Source organism: Molothrus aeneus, chromosome W (assembly GCF_037042795.1).
Source record: "Molothrus aeneus isolate 106 chromosome W, BPBGC_Maene_1.0, whole genome shotgun sequence".
NCBI classification, from domain to species: domain Eukaryota; kingdom Metazoa; phylum Chordata; class Aves; order Passeriformes; family Icteridae; genus Molothrus; species Molothrus aeneus.
Window position 1 is genome coordinate 4565907 of NC_089679.1, and position 27227 is coordinate 4593133.

General features: G+C 47.5%; 1 protein-coding gene and 1 long non-coding RNA gene across 4 annotated transcripts in view; one reads left to right on the top strand and one right to left on the bottom strand.

Moving 5' to 3' along the window:
* The window catches only part of LOC136568496 (ubiquitin-associated protein 1-like), an 83279-nt gene that overhangs the window by 36567 nt on the left and 19485 nt on the right, over window positions 1-27227 (bottom strand). The gene's annotated exons all lie outside the window — the stretch shown is intronic.
* Window positions 1583-3274, top strand: LOC136568541 (uncharacterized). The gene is made up of 2 exons (XR_010785242.1): window positions 1583-2376; window positions 2907-3274. It is a non-coding gene; the product is annotated as an uncharacterized lncRNA (long non-coding RNA).

Here is a 27227-nt window from a genome sequence, read left to right on the forward strand (position 1 = left end):
TGTGACTCAGTGGCAGGGTTTCTTTAATAAACTTTGTCTGAAGCTTCCACTCCACTCATGACACTGACCCATTTTCATACTCAGATGGCAGTTAAGGTACTGTTTGTGTTCCTTCACAATTGACAAGGCAGTCAAAGGCTCCAAAAGGATAAGAAGCTGTTAAAATGAGGAACATCCCATTAATTTGGAATTCATAGAATCATAGAATAATTCCCTGAGTTGGAAGGAACCCACAAGGATCATCAAATCCAACTTCTGGTTTGGCACAGGACAGCCTCAAGAATCCCACCATGTGCCTGAGAGTATTGTCCAAACACTTCTTGAAGTCTGTCAGGATTGGTGCTGTGACCACTTCCCTAGGGAGCCTGTTCCAATGCCCAACCACCATGTGGGGGAAGAACCTTTTTCTAATATCCAACCTAAACCTTCCCTGACACAACTTCAGGCCATTCCCTCAGGTCCTGTCACTGGGCACTAGAGAGAAGAGATCAGTGTCTGCCCTTCTTCTTCCCCTCACAAGGAAGTTGTAGACTGCAATGAGGTTTCCCCTCAGTCTCCTCCAGGCTGAACAGACCAAGTGACCTTGGCCACTCCTCAGTTTCCCCTCAAGGCCCTTCACCATCTTCACAGCTCTCCTCTGGATGCTCTCTGTAGAGGGACTTGCAGTCTGCCACAGAAGAGCTTATCTGTTCTATCAGCTGGTGCATAACTCAGGGCATTTTCCCCCTCATATGAATTGGTGAGATAACCTAGGCCAGACATCTGTCTGGTAGCAAGTTATCTCTGGAGTTATCCAGGGAGGTGAGATCCTGACCTAACAATAAACATCTCACCTTGAGAGCAAGATTGTCTTAGGTTACAATGTAAGATGTAACCAAAAGTATGTATTCTATCACCATCTTCATAAGCTGTTAAAAACAGGTGGGGCAGTGTTCTTTATTTCTTCCATGACTTATCCCTGATAACATCCTCCAGGGTATTACGGCATAAGATGGACTGTATGCCTCATAAGAGGAGGAGGGGGTTGGCTACAGAGCCAGTCCCAGATATGAACGCAAGCAGGTAGCTATTGGTCAATAGCTGGGTGGTAACCAATCAGACTCGAACACAGTCTTTAGGATAGCCTATAAAAAGGGCTATGTACACCAATAAAGTCTCTCTGCTTCATGAAAACCCCGATGTGTGTCATCTCTCCATCCCCACACACTTCAACAATTGGTGACCCCATGTGAGGAAAGGAACTAAGCCATGAGAAAAGGAACGAGACAAAACAGCAGAGAGCCACAGCTGAGAGCTGTGAGAAAATGCAACCAGAGCTAGCGACAGCCAGAACTGTGAGAAAAGGACAGCTAAAGAGCTGTGTGAAACAAAAGACAGAAAAGCTGGTAAAGCTAGAAATCCAGATGGTGTAAGAGCCAAAGAAACAAAAAAGCTGAAAAATAGAAGGAAAACCCCACCAAAGAAACAGGCAGATTTATCTCTATAAAAGAACAACAAGTCATTAAGATATGAACTTTTCTCTTACTTCAATGAGGAGTAAAGTATGAACAATAAGCTCTGAAAGCCACTATGGACATTTTAAAACTCCTAATGTTTATCTCAAACTGTCTGGAGCACTTAGAAGCCGAACGGGATGCAGAAACAGCAGGAGAGATGGTGCCCATACCACAGCTGAAAAAGCCATCTTTAGGCTCCACGCCCCGTACCACCAGTAATGCGCTGTGGACACAGCCCGCAGAAAAACCCCAACATGGCAGACGCCATGCGCTTTGAACGCAGATCACCAGGGATGGCCGTCGCCACGTGACGCAGGACCTGCCAGCCAAATCATCTCAAAATAGCAGAGCACAGACAGCATCCCATGGGAAAAGAGATACCACGCTAAACACGTGGAGGCAGCAGCCAGAATTGCCTCTGTCATGGCATCCAGGAATCCACCCCGTGCATCCACCAGACCCCAGAAGCATCATCACAGCACCAGAAACCGGAAGAGAAGCCGGCAGCCCTACCACTGGAAAACCCTGTCGCCTGGCAACCATAGCGCTGGCCGTGTGGATGCCTTCTGCACGATCAGTGGACAACCGTGAGTTTGCCGGGACTAGGGGAGGAAGGCCAGAGGGTGGCCCCTGGTCCCCCAATGCAGGAGAGCCCCTCCTAACGCTGTTTTTCCCCCTTTGCCTGCCCTCTGTGAAAGCGGAGCAGCAGCGACAGAGGCGACGGGGGGAGGGACTGTACAAAGCTGCGGGAAGCTGCAAAGCAGAGTGAGACAGCAGCAAAAGCGGCAAGAGACGCAACCTGCGTAACCGCTGCGGCGAGAGCTCAGTACCAAGCGCATGGCTGCGACCACATGGCCACGCTGCAGGACAATGGCGAGCGGTGAGCCACTTTCTCAGCAGGTCCAGAGGCACCAGCAGCCCCAGCACCAGCACTCACTCCCAGCAGTGACCCAAAAACCCCAGAGCCTAACACAACGCCCTGAACCAACCCTGACTGCACCGAAAGTCGCCACCCACCCTGGGGGGAGGGGGGTCTCCAAAGTGCCCTTCTCCTACCCTGGGGACAGGGATCAGGGCATGGGAAAAGCCCATACGGGCTGAAAGCAGTGGTGAGGGCAGGGGGAGGAGACATGTGGGGGCGCGGTGCCCCGAGGGTGGCCCCGATGCGTGCCGCTCCCGCCGCTCCTGCAACAGCCCAAGCTCCATCTCCTGCGGACTGTTATAGATACATATTATAATATTGGCTTTTCACAGATATTAAAATGGATTTTATATGTGTGGTGTTAAAGTAACTTTGTTATAAAGATATAGTTTGTATTTCTGCTGTTACTTAAGCTAAGACATGGTAGTGAAATAGCTATGCTTGTGTTAAAATGCCTGCTTTGATGGGATAACATTCAATGAACACAGGATGAGGACACCTGCTACAGATATGCCAACTATCAGCACTCGCCATCTGAAGACAGTGTGGACCAAGGCCCAAACTGGAAGTGATAAGGAAGAGCCAAGACCACAGCCAAGAAACACGCATGCTCTAAAAAGGCAGACCCAAGGATGGGCCATGTAAAATAGTTCCTGGAAAATGTAAACTAGTTTTTGCATATGCATAAGGGTCTATGAATATGCAACAGGATTGTGTAATGGAAAAGGTATTTAAGGGGTATCCCCTAAGGTGACGGCATGGTCTTGGCTCAGTGCCAAGATGCACCTGGCCATAATAACCTTTGCTCTATAGTCCTTGTCTCCTATTGTCCTTTATTAAACTTTTTAAATTTTCACAGGAGAGTGAACGTGTTTTTCATAGGACCCTCATAAACTAACACTAAAACCTAGCTGGACAGGTAACTTTCTTGGAGTTGCTTGCATTGAGAGCCATTCAGGAATGGGAGGAGGAGCTTCTTTTGTTCCTGAGTGACTGATTATAAGAGGCCTCTGGGAAGCACAGCAAACAGGAGTGGGCAAACAGGGGCGTGGCACGGCTCTGGGGCGTGGTCATAGCAGTTTGCGCAGCAGTTCGCGCAGGTAGGGCAAGCAGGAAGGGTTGCAGCTTTTCTTGCTAATAAGGTGTGCTGTGTGTTGTTTGAGGTGTTTCTGTTGGCTGCTTGATTTTGGGCTTTCTGCTAGTAATGGTTTTAACACGGTCGAAAACTGTGGCTGATACAAGTGTATGTGACCAAGTGGAGCCCTCCAAAAAGGATGTGTCTGTACAGACCTATTCCTGCCTGGAGTGTTTGAGCTTATCGGTGGTTTCGGGGGATGTTGTGGAGGAGGCCTGCCTACAGTGTGAACAGGTGAATGACCTCCTTTCGCTGGTAACCGAGCTTAGGGAGGAAGCTGAAAGCTTAAGGAGTATCAGGGAAAGTGAAAAGGAAATAGACTGGTGGAGTTCAGCCCTTACATCTTTAAGGGAGGCCCACCAAGAGTCAGAGGACTCATATGCATCTCACTCTCAGGAAATAGAAGGGCACCTGGTAGATGAAGGGGAGTGGAAATGGGTCCCTGCTCAGGGAGGTAATAATAAAAATTCCTCCTGACTACCATCCCCATGCCAGGTGCCACTTCAGAAGAGGTATGAAGCCCTGGATCTAGAGAGCCAGTCAGATGATTTATAAGAAAATTATCTGCCCAGTGAGTCTCTCAATTATGACTCATCTGTAAGATGGATCACTACCTCTAACATAAAGAAGAAAAGAAGGGTAATCATAGTGGGTGATTCCCTTCTGAGGGGAACAGAGGGCCCCATATGTTGACCAGACCCATCCCACAGGGAGGTCTGCTGCCTCCCTGGGACTCGGGTATGAAATATCACTAAGAGACTTCCTGGCCTGATTCAGCCCTCTGATTATTACCCACTGCTGATACTCCAGACTGGCAGTGATGAGATTGAAAAGAGGAGTGTCAAGGCGATTAAAAGGGACTTTAGGGCACTGGGTCAAGTGGTCAATAGGACAGGGGCCCAGGTAGTGTTCCACTCAGTCCCTTTGGTGGCAGAGAAAAATGATGAAAGAAATAGGAGAACTCACATCATTAACTGCTGGCTCGAGGCTTGGTGTCATCGGCAAAATTTTGGATTCTTTGATCATGGGGCAACTTTTACAGCACCTGCTCTACTGGAACCAGATGGGGTACATCTCTCTTTTAAGGGCAGAAGTTTTTTAGCTCATGAACTGGCAGACCTTGTTGAGAGGGCTTTAAACTAGGTCTGAAGGGGGAAGGGGATGCATATGGGCTGTCTGGAAGCAAGCCCAAGGGTGGTAAGCCTGAGTTAGGAGAGAAATCAGTAGCCCAGCTGAGGTGCATGTATACCAATGCATGCAGCATGGGTAACAAACAAGAAGAGCCGGAGGCCATGGTGCAACAGCAGAACTATGATGTAGTCGCCATCACAGAAACATGGTGGAATGACTCACATAGTTGGAGCACTGCACCGGAAGGCTAGAAGCTCTTCAGAAGAGACAGGAAAGGGAGAAGAGGTGGAGGGGTGGCCCTTTATATTAAGGAGGCTTTTGATGCCATAGGTATTGAAACTTATGAAGATGGAGTTGAATGCCTATGGGTAAGAATTAAGGGGAAGACCAAGACGGCTGATATCCTACTGGGAGTCAGTTATTGTCCACCCAACCAGGACGAAGAGGTGGACAACTTACTCTATAAGCAGCTGGAGAATGTTTCAGGATCACCAGCCCATGTTCTTGTAGGTGACTTCAACCTACCAGACATCTGCAGGGAACTTAATACAGCAGAAAAGAGGCAGTCCAGTAAATTTTTAGAGTGTACGGAGGACAACTTTTTGTCGCAGCTAAGTGGGTGGGCCCACCAGGGGAGGGACTATGTTAGACCTGTTGTTTTCAAATAGAAATGGGCTGGTGGGAGATGTGGTAGTTGGAGGCCGCTTGGGGCAGAGTGATCATGAAATTATAGAGCTCCCGATATCTGGTGAAATGAGGAAGAACACCTATAAGACTCTTACACTTGACTTCCAGAGGGCAGACTTTGGCCTACTTAGGAGACATATTCAGAGGGTTCCTTGGGAAGTAATCCTTAAAAACAAAGGAGTCCAGTAAAGGTGGGCGTGCTTCAAATCAGAGATGTTGAGGGCACAGGAACAGACTGTCCCTGTATGCCAAAAGATGAGTCGATGGGGCCAACATCCCGTCTGGATGGGCAATGAGGTTTTGAAGGAACTTAAGAATAAAAAGTGGATGTATCATCTTTGGAAGGAGGGTCAGGTCTCCCAGGAAGTATTTAAGGGGGTTGCTAGAGCATGTAGAAAAAAACCAGGGAGGCCAAAGCTCAGTTCAAACTTAATTTGGCAAATTGGTAAAGGATAATAAAAAATGCTTTTACAAATATATTATTGGTAAAAAGAAGGGTAAGACCAACCTTTGTTCTCTACTGGATGAGGGAGGGAACTTGGTAACTGCAGATGCGGAGAAGGCAGAAGTGCTTAACGCCTTCTTTGCCTCAGTCTTTAGTGGGAAGACGGCTTGTCCCCAGGACAACTGTCCTCTTGGGTTGGTTGATGGTGCCAGGGAACAGAATGGTCCCCCCATTATCTAGGAGGAGGCAGTTAGAGAACTGCTGAGCCGCTTGGATGTTCATAAATCTATGGGACCAGATGGGATCCATCCCAGGGTGATGAAGGAGTTGGCAGATGAGGTTGCAAAGCTGCTCTCCATCATTTACCAACAGTCCTGGCTCAGTGGTGAGGTTCCAGATGACTGGAAGCTGGCCAATGTGACACCCATTCACAAAAAGGGTGGGAAGGAGGATCCTGGTAATTATAGGCCAGTTAGCCTGACCTCAGTACCCAGTAAGGTAATGGAACAGTTTATATTGAGTGTCATCACGCAGCACTTACAGGATGGCCAGGGTATCAGACCCAGCCAGCATGGGTTTAGGAGGGGTAGGTCATGTTTGACCAACCTGGTCTCCTTTTATGACCAGGTGACCCACCTGGTGGATGCAGGAAAGGCTGTGGGTGTTGTCTATTTGGACTTCAGCAAGGCCTTTGACATGGTCTCCCACAGCATTCTCCTGGAAAAGCTGGCAGCCCACAGCTTGGACAGAAGCACTGTTTGCTGGGTTAAGAACTGTCTGGATGGCTGGGCCCAGAGAGTGATGGTGAACAGTGCTGCATCCAGCTGGTGGCCAGTCACCAGTGGTGTCCATCAGGGGTCTGTGCTGGGGCCAGTTCTGTTTAATATTTTTATTGATGACATAGATGAGGGCATTGAGTCTTTCATTAGTAAATTTGCAGACAACACTAAGCTGGGAGCATGTGTCAATCTGTTGGAAGGTAGGAGGGCTCTGCAGAGAGATCTGGAATGGTTCTATGGATGGATGGATGGAATCCAATAAGATGACATTTAATAAGTCCAAGTGGTGAGTCCTGCATTTTGGCCACAATAACCCCCTGCAGTGTTATAGGCTGGGGACGGTGTGGCTGGACAGTGCCCAGGCAGAAAGGGACCTGGGGGTACTGGTTGACAGCATTGTGCCCTGGTGGCCAAGAAGGCCAATGGCATCCTGGCCTGTATCAGGAATAGTGTGGCCAGCAGGAGCAGGGAGGTCATTCTCCCCCTGTACTTGGCACTGGTGAGGCCACACCTTGAGTATTGCATCCAGTTCTGGGCCCCTCAGTTTCGGAAGGATTTTGAGATGCTTGAGCACAACCAGAGGAGGGCTATGAGGTTGGTGAGGGGCTTGGAACAGAAGCCCTATGAGGAACGACTGAGGGAGCTGAGGTTGTTTAGCCTGGAGAAAAGGAGACTCAGAGGTGACCTTATCACTCTCTACAACTTCCTGAAGGGTGGTTGTAGTCAGGTGGGGGTCGGTCTCTTTCTCCAGGCTGCAACTGACAGAATGAGAGGACACAGTCTCAAGCTGTGCCAAGGGAAATTTAGGTTGGATATTAGGAAAAAGTTTTTTACAGAAAGGGTGATAAAGTACTGGAATGGTCTGCTCGGGGAGGTGGTGGAGTCACTATCCCTGGAAGTGTTTAAAAAAAGACTGGATGTGGCACTCGGTGCCATGGTTTATTTGAGGCGTTTGGGTGGGTTGGACTTGATGATCTTGAAGGTCTCTTCCAACCTAGTGATTCTGTGATCCTGTAACCACTTCCTTAATATAGAAAAGGTTTCCACTGACATAAAAACCCTAACCCTCTCTCATCTTAAAGCAAAACACTAAAAATGATTAAACTCTTCTGTTAAACATGCTGTCCTTAAAGTATAATAACCTAAAAGTCTCCATAAACTTCGCAGCTTTAAATTATCAAGTTTCAGTTGCAGAGTTTTCTAACTCAGTACTTGACTCTTGTCACTTGTTTACAATGCCTATAAAATAATTTTCAAACCAAAACCCACTAACTACTACTTTTCATATTTTTGCACAGCTAAATCGTTCATACCAACTCCTGTTGAAATTAATAGCAAGTTTCTAAATATTCCAAGTCTGTCACTGCTATGACCAACTCACCATAACCAGACGTACTAAGGCAGGTAAAGTGTACCTTTGACAAACAGAGAGGGGGAGATGCATATATTTCCACAAATGCCAGTATTCAATGGGTAACAACCCTCTGTACCAGCTAGAAACCTTAGGTATAACAACTCACCTGTGATTTCACCTAGACCTCAAAAATCAGACACTTAAAAAACATTAAATACTACCCTTAACAGTTTTTAATGTTACCTCTGATAGTTTTAAAGTTTTGTTTGCAATGCTCTAGTTATGAGTTTCAAGTAATTAACCTGCAGCGTGCCACCTAGTAACATTGTACTTTAATAGCTCTTAGACATGATAGTAAAAAACTTATGGAACACACCAATAGCTAGAAAGATTGAGTTTAGCAAAAAGTTTTATATTTTAAAACAGAAAAGGCAAAATTGTCACGACATAAGATGGACTGTATGCCTCATAAGAGGAGGAGAGGTTTGGCTACAGAGAGCCAGTCCCAGATATGAATGCAAGCAGGTAGCTATTGGTCAATAGCTGTGTGGTAACCAATCAGAGTCAAACTCAGATTCTTTTGAATAGCCTATAAAAAGGGCTGTGTACACCAATAAAGTCTCTCTGCTTCATGAAAAACCTGATGTGTGTCATCTCTCAGTCCCTACGCACCACGACACCAGGGAATATCTTCTGCTAATGGACCATCAAGTCTCACTGCATGACTGATAAAATTACATCACCCCATTGTGAAATGTTCCACCCAGGGGGAGGAACCAAGCATTCCTACCTGGATATAATCTGATGTTTGGAACACCATGAGTAGCCTTATCCACAGGATTCCCAGAGGAGAAGAGCTACATAAAGACCACTGGACCTTCAGAGGAAGAGCAGACCTTCTACAGCATCACTGCTTCAACATAACCACATCTATGACTTCAACAGGACTGCTACCACCACCCTGACCAACAGGGTGTCAGGTTGTATCCTGACTTGTTCCAGTGTGATTTCCTGTTTCACCTATCCCAACCCCCTCAGGTGTGCCAACCTTCCCCCTCCCCCTTTTGCCCTCCTGCCTAAGAGCTGTCCATCAATCTTAACATTACAGCAAGGCGTCGTGTGATTGGCAGAAGTTCAAAAGATGCCCTTCACGTCTGGGCCCATTGGCCTGTCTAAGTGTCTATATCCCTTGAGCCTTCCCCTCCTCACACCTGGTTGGCCCTCACCTGTCCCTTCCCTCCCCCTGTCCCCGGGGCTTAAAAGGAGACGAGACCATGCAGCCGGGAGTTCTATTGAGAGCTGTTACCACATTCAGAGGTCTACCATGCTGAAATCAAACTCTGGATTAAGACTCTACGATAGAACCCGCTCCTTTTCTCTTCACCGTCGCCTGAACCTTTTCCACAGAGGTAAACTGAGTTCCTACTATGCCTGGATTTGTTCTGAGTGCCTAGCTGCAGCATCCAGCCAGCCAAAGGTATCTCTGGGGTAAAACGCCACAGCTGCTGCCTTTGGTCTAGCAGCAAGGGCTAGACAAAGGCAGGCACCTCACACCCGGAAACCTTGGGATTAATATTCTATATATTGGCGCCCAGACATGTGGATGCACGAACCTGCAGCCCCAAAAGGAACCTCAGAACCTTTGAAAAGCGTTAAAGCAGCTTTGCTTCCACTGAAGAGCTGTGGTTGCACAGCTCTCCAGAAAGACTTTGGGACTGAACCCACAAGAAGCCTCAAGGAACGCATTGTGCCTCTGGAAAGTGCAGCTCCTTTCTGGTGAGCGAATTTTCCAGGGGAGAATAGGGGAGCCCCTCCAGCTCAAGGGGTCCTATTCAAGTGAAGAGACCAGCCTGCCTGACTTTGCCAGCAACAGCTTTGATTTCGGTGAGTATTTCTGCTCCTTGGGGGGGTCGAAGTTCAAACTCCGTCTCTGCTGTGAGACTTGTTCTTTTTTGCTCTTGTATTTAAGCTGCGCAGCCCTGCGGAGCTAAGGCGGTTAATTCCCTGTGTAAAGCTTTAACTCTGCGGCATCTTTTCGCCATTTTTAGAATTCGCGCCGTCCGTCAGAGGAGCGGGACAGCTCTGCCTGCCACTCCCCCCGGCTCGGCAGCGCGGCGTGCTCTCTCTCGTTGTGGGGGCGCTGCTCTTCTCTCTCGGTGCGGGGGGGCGGGGGGTGCTCTCGACACGCGGCGCGGGGCAGCCCCGGTTTCGGCTTGCCACGTGGCGTGGGGGGTGCTGCGTTCGCGGGTGGGGGAGGCTTTGTCTGTCTCTCCACGCGGCCGGGGAGGGTCCCCATTCCCTGCTGCTGCTGCTGCGGCAGTTTTAAAAGAAGTGTATACAGCTGCATTGTGAAAGCTTTCGTCTGATATCACCTTTTAACCATGGTCTTTTTCGAAATCGGTAGCGGGTTTTGGCTTTGCATTCGGTCGGCGGGACTGTGTTCTGTGCCATTTACATCTAACATGGGCTCGAAGTTAAGCACAGCACAAAAAGGAGTGTATTATCATATTATTGGAATTTTAGTTAGTGCAAATGTAAAGTTCTCTAAAGGAAAATTGAAACAGTTTATAAGGTGGCTTTTTCTACACTTCCCACAAACTTCTCCTGAGGAAGTCCACAATATTCAATTTTGGGATAAAGTAGGGCATGAATTGATAACCTTGGGACAGTCTGGGAATACATCCTCAGCTAAATTTGTGTTCTGGGGTTTACAAATTCGGACAGCTTTGCTCAAACAAAGGGAATTGTAGAAAAAGCCAAATATCAAGCCATGTACCTCTGCTCTCCCTGTTTCCCCCCCTTCCAGCCCTAAACCTCTTACCCCAAAACTTGGTATTTTAAAGAGAGCAAATCCTGCTCATGCGCTGGGAAGTCAACTCCCAGAGCAGGTTAAAATGCCCGAGTTCCCTTGTCCACAAGGCCCTGGCCAAGTCTCATGGAAAACGTCCCAAAACCCTGCTTCCCCTGCTCTGAAACCCAGAGCACCTGTTAGTTTTTCAGAGAGCAGTGATCCCCAAAATGGCCCCCAGTGCCTAGGGGCTACCCAAGATGGAGGATGCCACGTGGCACATTCCCAAACCTGGTCATCTTCTTCCCAAGATCCCCCTGAGGTTCCCAAAATTCCTTCCCCATCCCCCTCTCCTCCTGTTCCTCGTGACACCTTCCCTCCCCTTTCCTTACCTGCTGTACCATCAGCTCCACCCCTCTACCCCTCCCAGGGGGCGCCTGCCGATTTGATGTCACCAGGTGTCCCCGCCCCCTGTTCCCACAGTATCCCCGCCCCTTGCCTTCCCCCTGTCTCCGCCCCCTGTTCCCATTGCGTCCCCGCCCCCTCCCCGGGTTCCCACGGTGCGGGCACGCCCAATGCATGTCCCCAAACCTGCTGCTGTTTTCCCAATAATTCCAATGCAAGGGATACAGGGCAGGAAGCTGCAGACCCAATACAGGGTCCCACTTTGTCATTCGCTCCTGTTTCATATCAGCGTGCAGCACAAGGAGGAGCGGCCCCAACTACTACCTGGAGCTGCTTTGGACGACAATTGATTAAAGAGGTCTGTAAATCTTTCTGGGACTATGGCCCACACAGTCCATGTTTCCGCGGCCTTTTAAATTCTGAATTGAGTAGAACTGTAGTAGTCCCGCATGATTTAAAACAGCTTTTCTCATGCCTCATGACCTCTACAGAATTCAAATTATGGGAAGTAGCATGGAAACAACTGCTAAAAGACGCTCTCCCAGGCTTGCATGCTGATCCATACACAGCAAAAGATGCCAATGGCATGACAATTACCATTGAGCATCTCTTCGGTGTACGCCAGTGGTCTTCACCCTCAATCCAAGCAACTGTAATTCCTGTACAAACACTCGAGAAGGTAAAAGAAGCAGCTGAAAAAGCATTCTTTTCCCTCCAACCTGAGGGGCCTTTTGAGCCCTACAGTTTGATTAAGCAGCTACCATCAGAGCCTTTTCTGAAATTTGTAGAAAGGTTAACTAAAGCCATTGGAATCCAAGTTAAAAAAGAGAATGCAAGGGAAGAGGTTTTAGAGGAAATGGCATTTACAAATGCAAATGAACAGTGTTGAGTGGCAATTTTGAGTCTCCCTCTAGAACCTCCCCCTACACTAAAAGATATGCTTCTAGTCTGTAACAGGAAAGTGCCTCTGATGAGTGTTCCTGAAGACACCAGACCAAGGCTGCTGCCAAGACCACCTCAGCGTGTCGTCGTGTCCAGCCCTGCGCCCATTCCCTCAGCACAGCAGTACCCTGGGCAGCAGCGAAGACCAGCAATGGTTGACCCCACAAAGCCGTGCCTGCTTTGCAATAACCTTGGGCATTGGAGTAACCAGTGCCCCCTGAAGAAGCAATTTGATGAATTTAGAAATGGCACGGGAGGAAAATTACAAGCACTCCCAGGGGGTCAACAACAACAAAAAATCGGAATGGGGAGCGCCGGCCTGCCAGGCGTGCAGACACAAAAAGAGCAGGCAGAGGGAATAAGGGAACCAAAAAAAACCAAGCACGTGGTAATATTACTATTTCTGTAAGTGAAGCAGATGCTTCAAAGACCACGTCTGCTGGTCCACTGTTAAAAATGCAACAAAATAACCTTTGTTATGATTAAGGTGAACCTATGTTAACCACGTCTTCTGTCAATGAGCCTTACAGGTTGCAGCTGACAGGATCACTCCACCTGAAAGACACGGACTGACATTTTGTCTCGGTCAGCCCAGAACAGAAGGGTACTTGGCACCGTATTCGCTGTAAGTACATCCTCATTGGGGACACCAAACACATACCACATGAGATTGAAATTGCTCCAGGAATGACAACATGAGATCCTGAGCAATTCGTTCTTGGGCTGCACTGTTTCCACCCACCCCTGTTTCTTCCCAAAGGACAAATTGTTGCACAAGCTATCCCTGTGCCATTTTTACCTGAAGGCACCGAAAAACAAGGGCCCACAGTCACCCGGGTCCAAGTTATTGGGAAAGACAAACCCAAATTATGGTGTAATGTCAGTGGGAGTGGGGAGTCAAAACGCATTGAGATGCTTGTAGACACGGGTGCAGACTGCACAGTGATCCCAGTACAAGACTGGCCAGCACATTGGCCTTTGCAAAACGTTGCTGGTCACGTTCAAGGTGTAGGAGGCCTGCAATTGGCAAGACAATCCAAAAGCATCATCCAAATCGAGGGACCAAACGGACAATTGGCAAATATACGTCCATTTGTGTTAGATTATTCGGAACCTTTGTTAGGGAGAGATTCAATGGCCCAGTGGGGTGTCACAATTGATATTCAGACTCTCCACAAGATTTTTGTACAGTGGTCATTGAACAACAGCGCCCCACCCAAAAACTGAAGTGGAAAACAGACAAACCAGTTGAGGTGAAACAGTGGCTGCTCAGTAAACAAAAAATAAAGGCGCTTGAAGAGCTAGTGGAAGAGCAACTGAAATAGGGTCACATTGTGGAGACCACATCCCTGTGGAACTCTCCAGTGTTTGTCATTCAGAAAGCTGACAACAAGAGATGGCGGCTCCTCCATGACCTCCGACAAAATAATAATATCATTGAAGATTTGGGCTCTCCCCAACCTGGTATGCCATCCCCAACAATGCTTCCCCAGGATTGGAAATTAGCTGTTAGTGATATAAAAGATTGTTTTTTCCATATTCCCTTACACCCTGACGATGCGCCGCGTTTTGCATTCTCAGTCCCCACCATCAACATGGAAGCCCCTATGAAAAGGTACCATTGGACAGTTCTTCCTCAGGGCCTGAAGGTTTCCCCAGCGATCTGCCAGTGGTATGTCTCTTCCCTGCTTTCCCCAGTGTGTGCAGCCGCAGAGAAGGCCATCATCTATCATTATATGGATGATATCCTTGTGTGTGCCCCCAATGATGATTTACTCACACATGCGCTTGACCTAACGATTGATGCATTGATTGTTGCAGGGTTTGAGCTCCAGGACAAGAAAATTCAAAAGATGCCACCTTGGAAATATTTGGGCCTAGAAATTGGAAATAGGACAATTGTTCCTCAAAAACTAGAAATCAATCCAAGGATCAAGATCTTTGCGGATGTCCACAAGTTGTGTGGGTCTTTGAATTGGGTAAGGCCATGGCTCGGTCTGACTAACAAAGACCTTGCCCCTCTTTTCAATTTATTGAAAGGGGGAGAGGACCCGGGTGCTCCTAGCTCTATTACCCCAGAGGCACAGAAAGCTCTAGAAAAGGTTCAGATTGCAATGTCCACAAGACAGGCCAACCGAGGTCGGCCTGACCTGCCATTCAAATTTATCATCTTAGGTAAGTTGCCACACCTCCATGGAATCATTTTCCAGTGGGAGGAAAAACAATCACCTAAGGCAAAGGGCATGCCAAAAAAGGGCCAGGACCAGAGGGACCCTCTCTTGATCATAGAATGGGTTTTCCTCAGTCACAAAAGGTCCAAGAGAATGACAAAGCCTCAGGAGCTGGTAGCAGACCTGATCTGGAAAGCAAGGACCCGGATCAGGGAGTTAGAAGGATGTGATTTGAGTGCATTCACATTCCAATTGAGTTAAAATCAGGTCAAAATTCTATGCAAATATTGGAACAATTGTTTCAAGAAAATGAAGTGTTGCAGTTTGCTCTGGATTCCTACTCAGGACAAATTTCTGTCCACCGGCCTGCCCACAAAATGTTCGAACAAGATGTTCAATTTATTCTGAAATTAAGAAGTGCTCAGAGTAGGAGACCTTTAAAAAAGGCTCTGACTGTCTTTACAGATGCATCCGGGAGGTCCCACAAGTCTGTCATGACTTGGAAGGATCCTCAAACCCAGCAGTGGGAGACGGACATTGCTGAGGTGGAAGGTTCACCTCAGGTTGCTGAATTGGATGCTCTTGTTAGGGCTTTTGAAAGGTTCTCAGAACCATTCAATCTGATTACAGATTCTGCATATGTGGCAGGAGTAGTATCCAGGGCAGATCAAGCAATACTGCAAGAAGTGTCTAACATCGCACTTTTCGAATTGCTCTCAAAACTTGTAAAGTTAGTCACTCGCCGGGAGCAATCATTTTATGTGATGCACGTCAGGTCACACACCGACTTGCCAGGGTTTATTGCTGAAGGCAACAGAAGGGCAGATGCTCTTGCTGCACCTGCAGTGATGGCCGCTCTCCCAAATGTTTTTGAACAGGCTAAAATCAGCCACTAGCTTTTCCACCAAAATGCACCTGGCCTGGTTCGTCAGTTTCACATCACTCGAGAACAGGCCAAAGCGATTGTGGACACATGCCCAAATTGCCAACAACATGCACTCCCTACAGTGAGTATGGGAGCAAACCCAAGGGGGTTGAACAGTTGTGAACTGTGGCAAACAGATGTTACACACATACAGTCATTTGGACGGCAGAAATACGTTCACATTAGTGTAGATACCTTTTCTGGAGTGGTCTATGCTTCTGCCCACACAGGAGAGTCATCTATCGATGCCATTAAGCACCTCTTACAGGCCTTTTCTTTCATGGGCATCCCCAAGGAGTTGAAAACTGATAATGGGCCTAGCCTATAAATCCAAGGAATTCGGGAGCTTCCTGCAGCAATGGGGAGTAGAACACAAAACTGGCATCCCCTACTCCCCTACAGGTCAAGCCATTGTAGAAAGGACTCACTGCAATATTAAAAGAGTCCTGGACCAGAAACAACAGGTTCTGAAGGTGGAACCCCCCCCCATCCGATTGTCCAGGGCACTGTTCACAATCAATTTTCTGAATTGTTCCTTTGACAGCCTGAATCCTCCCATCCTATGCCACTTTGGGGGGAGCAGTAATACGATGATGAAAGAAAAGCCTCCAGTTTTAGTAAAGGACCCTGAGACTTGGAAGACGGTGGGACTTCACAAATTGGTTACTTGGGGACGTGGATACGCCTGTGTGTCCACCCCCTCTGGGTTAAAGTGGGTTCCTTCCAAATGGGTAAGGCCCTATGTTCCCAAGGTCTCAGAGAAATCAACAGAAGCACCCCAGGTTGCCAATGCTGCCTGGAGAAGGAAACGCCGCACACGTTCTCTGGAGGAAATTCCATTTAAGCCTCCTATCTGGAATAGTTTTAATATGTTTGTCTTAAGTTCCTTGTACCAGTTTAGATCCCACAGTTCGCATGTAGCCTCAAGACACCATGAAACCAAGCCTGCTCCTCGTCCTACTCGCGATCATCCCACCAGCGATCTCCTGGATAGTCCCTCAGCCCAAAGCATGTATGGACCACCTTGGTAAAAGACCTCGGACATCAAGAGAGAAACTGACGACTGGCTGAGTGGACTGTTCAAAGGCTGGGGACTCTCGGGCTGGTTGGGATCTATTCTGAAAACTGTGTTTTTAGTACTGTTTATATTAGTTATTGTTGTTGTAGTTGTTAGCATTGTTTTTGGACTAGTCGACCGCATGGTTCTCAAGTTGATTTCAAGCTCATCTCCCCCTCCTGAAGTTTACCATTTGGAAGCCCTTAGTGCTCCAATGAATTACATAGAACCCTCAGTGGAAAGCGCTGAACCTCCTGTAGAGGAGGAGACAATTTACCAACCATGGTTTGGCAAGCATTCTGCACCACAAACCCAGTCCTCTTCTTTTTAAACAAAACTAGGGGGAGATGTTGCAGTGTGATTTCCTGTTTCACCTATCCTAACCCCCTCAGGTGTGCCAACCTTCCCCCTCCCCCTTTTGCCCTCCTGCCTAAGAGCTGTCCATCAATCTTAACATTACAGCAAGGCGTCGTGTGATTGGCAGAAGTTCAAAAGATGCCCTTCACGTCTGGGCCCATTGGCCTGTCTAAGCGTCTATATCCCTTGAGCCTTCCCCTCCTCACACCTGGTTGGCCCTCACCTGTCCCTTCCCTCCCCCTGTCCCCGGGGCTTAAAAGGAGACGAGACCATGCAGCCGGGAGTTCTACTGAGAGCTGTTACCACATTCAGAGGTCTACCATGCTGAAATCAAACTCTGGATTAAGACTTTACGATAGACCCCACTCCTTTTCTCTTCACCGTCGCCTGAACTTTTTCCACCAGAGGTAAACTGAGTTCCTACTATGCCTGGATTTGTTCTGAGTGCCTAGCTGCAGCATCCAGCTGGCCAAAGGTATCTCTGGGGTAAAACGCCACAGCTGCCGCCTTTGGTCTAGCAGCAAGGGCTAGACAAAGCCAGGCACCCCACACCCGGAAACCTCGGGATTAATATTCTATACTGACTGTCAGTTTAAGCCAGTGTTCTTTGCCTTTATTTTAATTTTCCTATTAAATTGCAGTTCTGACTTGGAACCCTCTGCTGGTTTGTTTTCAAACTAGTGCAAAGATGTAGGAAGATAAGCATCTGGAATTTCTGACTGACAGACATCATTTTACAAACTATAAAAGCTACACAAAACTTTCACAAAGCAGTAGTTTTCTGCACAGTAATATGTAGGGCTGCTTCCCAAAGTTTGGATGCAAACTCCGTGGTTACTTTTCCAGGAATTGAGTGAAAGGACTTTATGTGTACTCCATCATCAATTTGGTGGTAAGTTACATTGACTCCTAATCTATACTAATTCTTTTCTAGCTGTAATATAGGTACCTTTTATAATGCACTGTATTTGTATCTACTAGAAGTTCTTTGTTTTATTCTGTGTAGTTAGTCTATTTAAAGTCTTCTGTCTGCTAATCTTGTGTCTATTCAATAAATAATTCATTTTACAATAGCGTTAATTGGCCATTCTTAAGAACTTGTGAGTGAGATCAATTTGAGGTGCAGGCCACCTCAGAGCCACTGCCAGAAATCTAAGCCTAAGGCAGGATTCATCTAAAAGCTCTTGTCTCCATTCATAACACTGTCTAATGGTTTATTATCTTTCTTTTATTGTGGTGACCAAAACTGCTAACAGTATTCACTGTGAGGCTGCACCAGTGCAGAGCAGAGCGTGACAATCCCCTTCCTTGACTGGCTGGCTTGGTGCCCCCCAGGACACAGTTGGCTCTCCTGGCTGCCAGGGCAGTGCTGACTCATATTCAACTTTCTGTCGACCAGGACCCCCAGGTCCTGTCATTATGTGCTATCATCACTTAAACTCCCATACTATGCACCAGTGTCTGGTCCCAGAGTCCTGTTGGACAAACGTAGTATTTCTTCCAGCTTTGAAACCATTAGGCCAAATAACATATCCTATCAACACCATCAGGATGAAAAAGTGTTCCAGCAAGAATATAGTAGTATTTTTACTGATCCTTAGTGAGAAGCACGTACTCAAGCATTGCACAACACAGCATCCAGATGGCACCTCACTAGCCACCTGATGCCTTAAGTTTTAGCTTTCATATTTTTCAGATTCTGTGCTGCCTTGGTGTGTAACTCTGAACTTCATATTAAGTGTTAGTAAGTTCTCTTCACAGGGTAGTTAGACAAAACAATCCTTTTCCAGCTTGAGAATAAAGGACAACTGTTACAGCCTCAGGCACAAAAGCATAAACAATGGCAAATTGAAGAGAGCAAACCAGGAAGATGGGACTTCATAACATGAAGCTGTAATGGGACAATTAACCCCAACATGTAAATGGACCAAAACTTATAAAAGTGTGAAAACTCGTGACCCTTCGTCTATCTTGTGACCATCTTGGGTGTTTGCCCTGGCCAGGCTCTTGTACTGCCCAAGGTGTATCCTTTAAGGCCTTTTGATAAATACCTACCGTATTAACTCTGTCTAGTCTCTGTTCTAGATCAGCCTCTTTAGGCATCACACCAACATAGTTATTTGCAACATGGCATCCAAATTGCATTTGAACTGGCAATTTGAGAACCTGGATATGCCAAAGCATTTGCTTATGTAGAAATAGCAACTCTGACAGCCTTTGCACTGAGACTGATAAATCATGGCCAGGCCACAGACCACTAGATCTCTCATCTGCTCAGAGTCTGGTGCGACTGCTGCTACTATGCTCTGCTTAGTCCCCCTGGCACAAGTCATGCTCTAAGCAGGATGATTCAAGTGAAGGAGTGTAGTAAACCCCATAAGTTTGGGAAAAGCACCTTGGAGAATATGAACAATAGGAATGCTGAAACAGCAAAAGAAAATTCCTGTTTCCCTGTCCTCCGCCCTTAACCTATCTCTGTAACCCTATAAGGCAATGTCATGTTAACCCCTTACCATTGGTCAAGCTTGGATCCTTTCCAACCCTATAAAAGAAGCATACTGTACCCCATTAGTTAGAAGAAGAAGAGCAGAGACCCTTCATGGACCTCCCCAAATAAAGCCATCTCCATGGAACAGCCTGCACCTTCTCCTTCTCCTCTTTCTCCGTCTGCTGCAGCCTCAAGCCCGGGGCACCACTACCTAGCAAGCAAAGCTGAAATCCTGAGAGCTTGCTAATCACTATAGTGCTGATAATCACCATGCTTGCTAGATGGTAGCCCCACGGCGTTGGCATGAGCGAGCTAGCTTCGGGCATCCGGTCCCTACTCAGGGACTGAGCTCCTGAGCCCTATTGCTCTGCTTTATGATAAGGCCGATCAGAGGCTTTATTAAAGCAGTATTGTGGAATGCCCCTGTTCCTAAGAGACAGGAATTTGATCTTACCCTTCTTGTGTTGCTAATAACTCCTCCCTTGACCCAAACCCTAAGTCTACCCCTGTGATACCCTATAAAAACCCCACGACCCTGACTTTGCCCCATCTTTTCGTCTACGTCCCGCCCTTCCTCCCTGGGGTAATAAATGGATTCTTGAGCTTTCTGAAATGAGGACCCGTCTCGTTTGTTCCCATGCCTGGCGCCGGCAGCTGCACCCTCCCTGGACATGACGAACCCAGTTGCAATGCAGTGCAACACAGGATCACCTCCATGCACTGATCTCACAACCCAAATTACTCAAGTGTTGCAAATACTCATCTTATTAGACCTACTGACATACTAAGTGGTGTTGTTCAAAACAACACCTCCCCTTATAAGACATCTCCCCTTAAAGAGACTTCTTGTTTGTCTGAAATTGATACTACCCACTGAGAATACAAACACACGTTGTGGTACTTACATAGCAACACTGTTTTGGTACAGGAATGGACTCACACTGGAGAAGTTCGCGGAGAACTGTCTCCTATGGGAGGGACCCCACAGTGCAGCAGGGAAATGACTCCTCTCCCTGAGCAGTGGGAGAAACCACAGGTGATAAATGGACCATAACCCCCATTCCCTGTCTTCTTGCCTGGTCGGAGAAGGAGGAATGGTGGAGGGAAGGTGTTTTTAAGGGTTTATTTTACTTCTCATTACCCTGCTCTGATTTTGTTAGGAATAAATTCAATTAATATCTTTAATTTTAGTCTATTTTGTCTGTGACAGAATTTGGGGAGTGATTTATCCCAGTCTTTATCTCAACCCACAAACCATTTGTTAAATTTTCTCTCCCCTATGCAACTGGGTAGGGGAGTGAGCGAGCGGCTTTGGTGCGTGCCAGGCATCTGGACTGCATCAACCTACTACATGAAGTTAAAATCTGACATAGAAAGACAAGAATCCTTTTTCTGCTTGAACACACTGATGGGTAAGAGCGCAAATTGTTTTTAATGAAAGATTCTAAAGCAATAAGAAAAACCTATGTAGAGGAAATATTATACAAGCTACAGTTGTATAGTCACATCTTAAAGTGGAGCAATGAAAGGGTTTTTTTTAACTGTTATTTAATATGGCTGTTACCTACTTCATCTTTTGTGTTAGTTTAAAACAATCAGGGTTTTTTTTAGTGGGCAGGGGAAGCCACAGAGGCAGCTTCTGAGAGAAAGATGCTCAAAATTTCTACTTTGTCCAGTAGAGCCAATCCCTGAAGGCTCTGACAATAGACATGTTGCTGGCTCAATTAGAGAAGTTGATAAAGCCTCTGTGATGACATATTTAAGAAGGAAAAAGATGTGCACAGTCCTTTTCAACTAACTAATTCAACTAGTTGACAGGTGTCTGTTAAGGAAGGCAGGAGCCTCCCTTGAAATGGAAAATGTAAACCCCCTCCTTCCAAAATATAATTTTGAAATTAGGGAGCACTCAGGCATAGATATGGGAATAAGAATAACAGCTGTTTATTAGGAAAATTAAAAACACAAATGCAATAGTACAAACAAAAGAAAAACAACTGACGGAGTCAAAATACAACCTAACATGCTGTTGGTCAGGATGTTGGTAGCAGTCCAATTAAATGGTGGCTTAAGTCCTCCTGGAGTGACAGATATGGTCCTGTTGAAGCAGTGATCCTGTAGAAGTGTGTAGTTTTCCTCTGAAAGTCCGGTGGTGGTGTAGATGGCCCTCGTCTTCCTCTGGGAATCCAGTGGGATAAGGCTGTCTGTGGTGTTCTAAATCTCAGATTATATCCAGGTAGGAATGCTTGGCTCCTCCCCCGGGCAGAGCATCTCACAATGGGATTATGTAATTTTATCAGTCATGAAGTGAGATTTAATGGCCCATTAACAGAAGATATTTCTCAGAGGGAGGATTGGTTGTAGAAGAGATAAAGAAAACTGCCCAATTAACAGAAGATAACTACCCCACCTCTATCAGATGGCAATAGAATACACACCCCCAGCCACATCTTACAACCTAAGACATTATCCACCCCTTACTCTATTAATATCTGCATCATACCCAAATCAATAAACTCTACACAATGAAACCTTACACACAGTTCTCACTTAAGACTAGGTTTCCCTGTGGTACACAACGGGCTTCTCCATCTTTCTGCATTACCCACCAAGTGTAACCAGGTCCTTGAGCAAAAACAATGCCATGGATGGGTTTACATTTGCTTGAGGTGGGACTAATCCAGTCTTGCCTAAAATACCATTCACTAGTACATGGACTTTATCTCCATCCACTGTGTGCAAGGGTTCAGACTGGACAGGACCAGCTCAATTGATGGACCCTTGGGTGTTGACCATTCAGGTAGCTTTGGCTAAGTTCATTTCCCAGTTCCTAAAGGTACCCCTGCCAAGTGCGTTCAGGATAGTCTTAAGTAGTCCATTCCATCGTTCAACTTTCCCAGCAGCTGGTGCATAAGGGATATGATATACCCATTCAATACCATGTTCTCTGGCCCAGGTGTTTATAAGGCCATTCTTGAAATGGGTCCTGTTGTCTGACTCAATTCTCTCAGGGGTGCCATGTCTCCACAGGACTTGCTTTTCCAGGTGCAGATGCTGTTCTGAGCAGTAGTATGAGACACAGGGTAGGTCTCTAGCCATCCAGTAGTGGCTTCCAACACGGTCAGCACATAGCGCTTGCCTTGGTGTATGTGGGGCAGTGTGATGTAGTCAGTCTCTCAGGCTTCCCCATATATATATTCGGACCAGCACCCACCATACCATAGGGGCTTCACCTACTTGGCCTGCCTGATCTCAGCACATGTCTCACAGTCATGGAAAACCTGAGAAATACTGTCCATGTTTAGATCTACCCCTCAGTCTCATGCCCACTTACAGGTAGCATCTCTGCCCTGATGACCTGAGGCAACATGGGCACATCGAGCTAGGAATAACTCTCCCTTGTGTTACCAATCTAAGTCTATCTTTGACATCTATATCTTTGCAGCCTGATCTACCTGCTTGTTGTTTCGGTGTTCCTCGTTAGCCCGACTCTTGGGGACATGGGCATCTACATGACAGACTTTCACAGGTAGTTTCTCTACCCTGGTAGCGATGTCTTTCCAGTCATCAGCAGCCCAGATTGGTTTTTCTCTACACTGCCAGTTGGCCTTTTTTCACCTTTCCAGCCAGCCCCAAAGAACATTAGCTACCATTCATGAATTGGTATAAAGGTATAGCTTTGGCTACTTCTCTCTTTCACCAATGTCCAGAGCCAGCTGATCAGCAATGAATTCAGCAAGTTGACTAGATCCACCTTCTCCTTCAGTAGCTTGTGCAACCTGTTGTATTTGACTCCATACGGCTGCTTTCCATTTTCGTTTCACCCGTACGATGCGACAGGAATCATCAGTGGAAAGAGCGTATTGTGTTTCTTCTGCTGGTAGTTGGTTGTATGGTGGAGCTTCTTCAGCCCATATCAATTGTCCCTGCTCTTCTTCATCAGTGAGACCAAAGTTTTCACCTTCAGGCCAATTTGTAATTACCTCCAAAATCCCAGGGCAATTCAGTTTTCCAATACAGGATGCTGTATTGTTGTAGTGCACTAAATAGCTTATTTAGTTGGTGTTTTTACCCTGGTGATGGGAAAATTTTACTGGGTATGTCAGGTCACATGGACCGTTTATTCCCCCTTTCTCATCACATGGTTTGTCCCCATACCCCCCCTCCCTTAGTGGTCTGTCCCACGGGTGGTCCCTCCCCTCGCCCCTCCCCAATGTTATCCCATTGGCCATGGTCCTCTTTCCCCGCCCCCATCACCTGGGGCATAAAACCCTACGGCAGGTGTGGTTCTGCCTCTTTGCTACCTGGGTGGTCGCTGCCACCAGAAGTGTCCTGTCACAAGCTAATAAACTGAATACTCATCTCCACGTGGCAAAGAGCGCTTCTCGTCTTTTATCTTCCGTCTATGCAATTCCATGTGGGCTTTAGTCCTGAGAAAGCCGGATTTGGATTTATATTAGCCCAGAGAACCACGGATTTATTGCACTGTATGATGAGAGCAATCCACTTGCTCCAGGTGGCATTGGTGGCATAGGGGGTAGAGGGAACCTTTGCTTTGAACATCCACCCCAGCACCGGTAGTCGGGGTACCAGGAGGAGTTGTGCTTCTGTGCCAATCACCTCCAAGGCAGCTTGAACTCCTTCATAGGCTGCTGAGACTTCCTTCCCTGTGGGAGTGTAGTTGGCTTCGGCTCCTCTGTAACTTCGGCTCCAGAATCCCAACGGTCAGCCTTGAGTCTCCCCAGGCACCTTCTGCCACAGGCTCCAGGACAAGCCACTGTTCCCGGCTGCAGAGTAGAGCACATTCTTTACCTCTGGTCCCGTCCTTACTGGGCCAAGTGCTACTGCATGAGCGATCTCCTGCTTGATCTGGGCAAAAGCTTGTTGCTGCTCAGGGCCCCAGTGGAAATCATTCTTCTTGCAGGTAACCAGGTAGAGAGGGCTCACAATCTGGCTGTATTCAAGAATGTGCATTCTCCAAAAACTTATGATGCCTACAAAAGCCTGTGTTTCCTTGCTGCTGGTCAGTGGAGACATTGCTGTGATCTTATTGACGACCTCAGTGGTAATCTGACACCATCCATCTTGCAACTTTACCCCCAAGAACTGGATCTCTCAGGCAGGTCCTTTGACTTTCCTCTTCTTAATGGCGTGGCCGGCTTCCAGTAGAATCTGGATGATCTTCTCTCCTTTCTCAAATATTTCCATTGATGTGTTCCCCCACACAATGATGTCATCGATACACTGCAGACGTTTGGGAGCTTCACCCTTTTCCAGTGCAGTCTGGGTCAGTCCATGGCAGATGGTGGGACTGTGTTTTCACTCCTGGGGCAGCTGGTTCCAAGTGTACTGTACACCCCTCCAGGTGAAAGCAATTTGAGGCCTGCATTCTGTGGCCATAGAAATGGAGAAAAACGCGTTATCAATGTCAATAGTGGCATACCACTTTGCTGCCTTGGAATCCAGATCGTACTGGAGTTCCAGCATGTCCGGCACAGCAGCGCTCAGCCGCGGAGTCACTTCATTCAATGCACGATAGTCTAGAGTCAATCTCCATTCTCCTTCAGATTTCTGCACAGGCCAAATGAGGCTGCTGAAGGGTGAGTGGGCCTTACTGACCACTCCTTGGCTCTCCAGCTCACGGAGGATTTTGTGGATGGGGATCACAGCATCTCGATTCCTCCGATACTGCTGGCAGTGCGCTGTCAAGGTGGCAATTGGTACTCATTGCTCTTCCACCCTCAGGAGTCCTACTGCAGATGGGTTTTCTGATAGTCTAGGCAAGGTGTTCAACTGCTTAATGTCCTCTGCTGTTGCATTGTGATTTCAAGGTTTACCTCAGAACCTCGGGTCCCTCCCCTGATAATTCCCTGCCAGGTGTGTCAGTTACCTCTCCTTTCCCCGGCTGAGTACTGTCTATCAATCTTGGCATTCCAGAAGGGCGTCAAGTGATTGGCAGATTCAAAAGATGCCCTCTACCCCTGGGGGGCATTGGGCCGTCCAGGTGTCCTTTGTCCCTTAAGACCTCCTCTCATGTACCTGGTTGGTGGGCTTCCTACCCCTTCCCTCCCCGTCTCCCTGGGGTTAAAAGAGCCAGCAACCACGTGGTTCGGAGAGTTCTGTTGGAGCTGTTGCTGGATTCCGAGGCCTGTGGGCCTGAATAGAACTCTGGATCAAAACCCTCCATCAGAACCGACTCCTTTCCTTTGCTATCACCTTAAAGCTTCTCCGCCAGAGGTAAACTTGAGGAGCAGACTCTGTTATGGGGGAAGCTCCATCCCGCAGCCACCGGAGTTCCTGCATGCCTGGACTTGTCTCCAAGCACCCAGCTGCAGCACACAGCTAGCCAAAGGTGTCTCTGGGGTGAAACACCACAGTTGCCACTATTTGGTTCAGCACCAAGGGCCAGACAAGCTCAGGCACATCCCATCCAGCTATATTGGTATTATTCCAATACTCTGCCTTTACAGTAGCTCTTCCAAAAGCCCAGCTGAATCCCTTTGGGTCTTTGTAATAGCCGTTCTGAAGGAAGACTATGCCCAGAATACACGGGGCCTCTGGGCCGGTCACAATAGGATGTTTTTGCCACTCCTTCCAAGTCAGGCTCACCTCAGCTTGCAACAGGGTCAATTGCTGCGATCTCCCAATCACCCCAGCAATGGAAACAGGTTCTGCCCCAACATGTCCCGATGGCATTAGGGTACACTGCGCACCAGTATCAACTATTACTTCATATTTTTCTGGCTCTGGTGTGCCAGGCCATCAGATCAACACAGTCCAAAAGACCTGGTTTTCCCATGCCTCTTCCTGGCTAGAGGCAGGGCCCCTCTAACCCTGGTTATTCTTTCTTTCCTGGATGTACATACTAGAGGTTCCTTCAAGGGAATCTGACAGATCATACCCAGCAGCTCAGTCATAGGAGTTTGAGGCTACCTTTACGTTAGTGGAACTCCTTCGATTAGTGTTTCCCTCCTTGAGTTGACGCACCCATGCTGCCAGGACAGAAGTAGGTTTCCCATCCCACCTCCCCATGGTCACACAGGAAGAACCACAGGTCAGCTTGTGGGGTGTATCCTCTCTCTCTAGCTGGGGGATGTTGGACTCTGACTTTGGGGCCTGTGACTCGCACTGGTGCCATATGGGAACTGTTCCTCCTCACCTCCTCTCTCCTCCTTTTTGAGGTCCTTAACCATGTCAGAGACATGAGCCTGCATTGGGCCATTGATCATACTCTCATAATTTCTAAGCTTGTTGACAACAGAACCTACTGTCTCTCAGTTGGTATTGGCATCAATCATTGCAATGAAGGTGGTGTATTGAGATGGCCCCAGATTTGCCAGATTCCACAAGATTTGCCCTGTGCACCTGGCCTTGTCAGGGTCATTAATATGCTGTCCATCTCTCCCAAAGAGTACCTCCAATACTGCCACTTCTCTCAGCTGTTGGATCCCTTCCTCAAGGGTCTTCCAGCACATTCTATGGTGGTGCTCCTGCATTCTCTCCCTATGGAAAAACCTTTCTCTTACACTCATTAAAAGCCGCTCCCAGAGGGAAAGGGACCCTGGCTCCCTTACAAAAATCTGATTCATACATGAGTCTGGGGTCAAGGGTCCCAAATTCCTTGCCTCACCAACATCCAGTTGCACACTTGCACCCATAAGGTCCCAGAGCTGGAGTAAGCTGGTTGTATAAGCCTCACATCCCTGTCGTACAGTGTCTTTGTGCAGATTATGGAGACTTTCGTACGTCAGGGACTTGGTGATGATCTCAACTGTTGGCTCCCCTGTGGGTTGTGAGGGCCCTCTTTTGTTATCATTATCTGGGTGCTCTGATTTCATCTTGGACTTCCTCATTTCCACAGGGGCAACTGCTGCTGGCTGTGACTGCCCTTGCGGTTCAGCTGGAACCTGGATGGTTGTAACATCTGTGGGTTCTACTGCTGCACCATTAGACTCTCCTTCTTTGAGGTAGGGGAAGGGTTTCTCACCAGCTGAAGAAATGTACTCCTTCAGCATTTGGCTCATTTCACGCATCTCCTTCACCAGAACCCCCACTCAATCCAGGTGGTTCATTTCTGAGGTGGGCTGTGGGGCAGGGTCAGGCTCTGGGACAGCAGCATCCCTAGTCCCCAGGGCAGTGTCAGGTTCT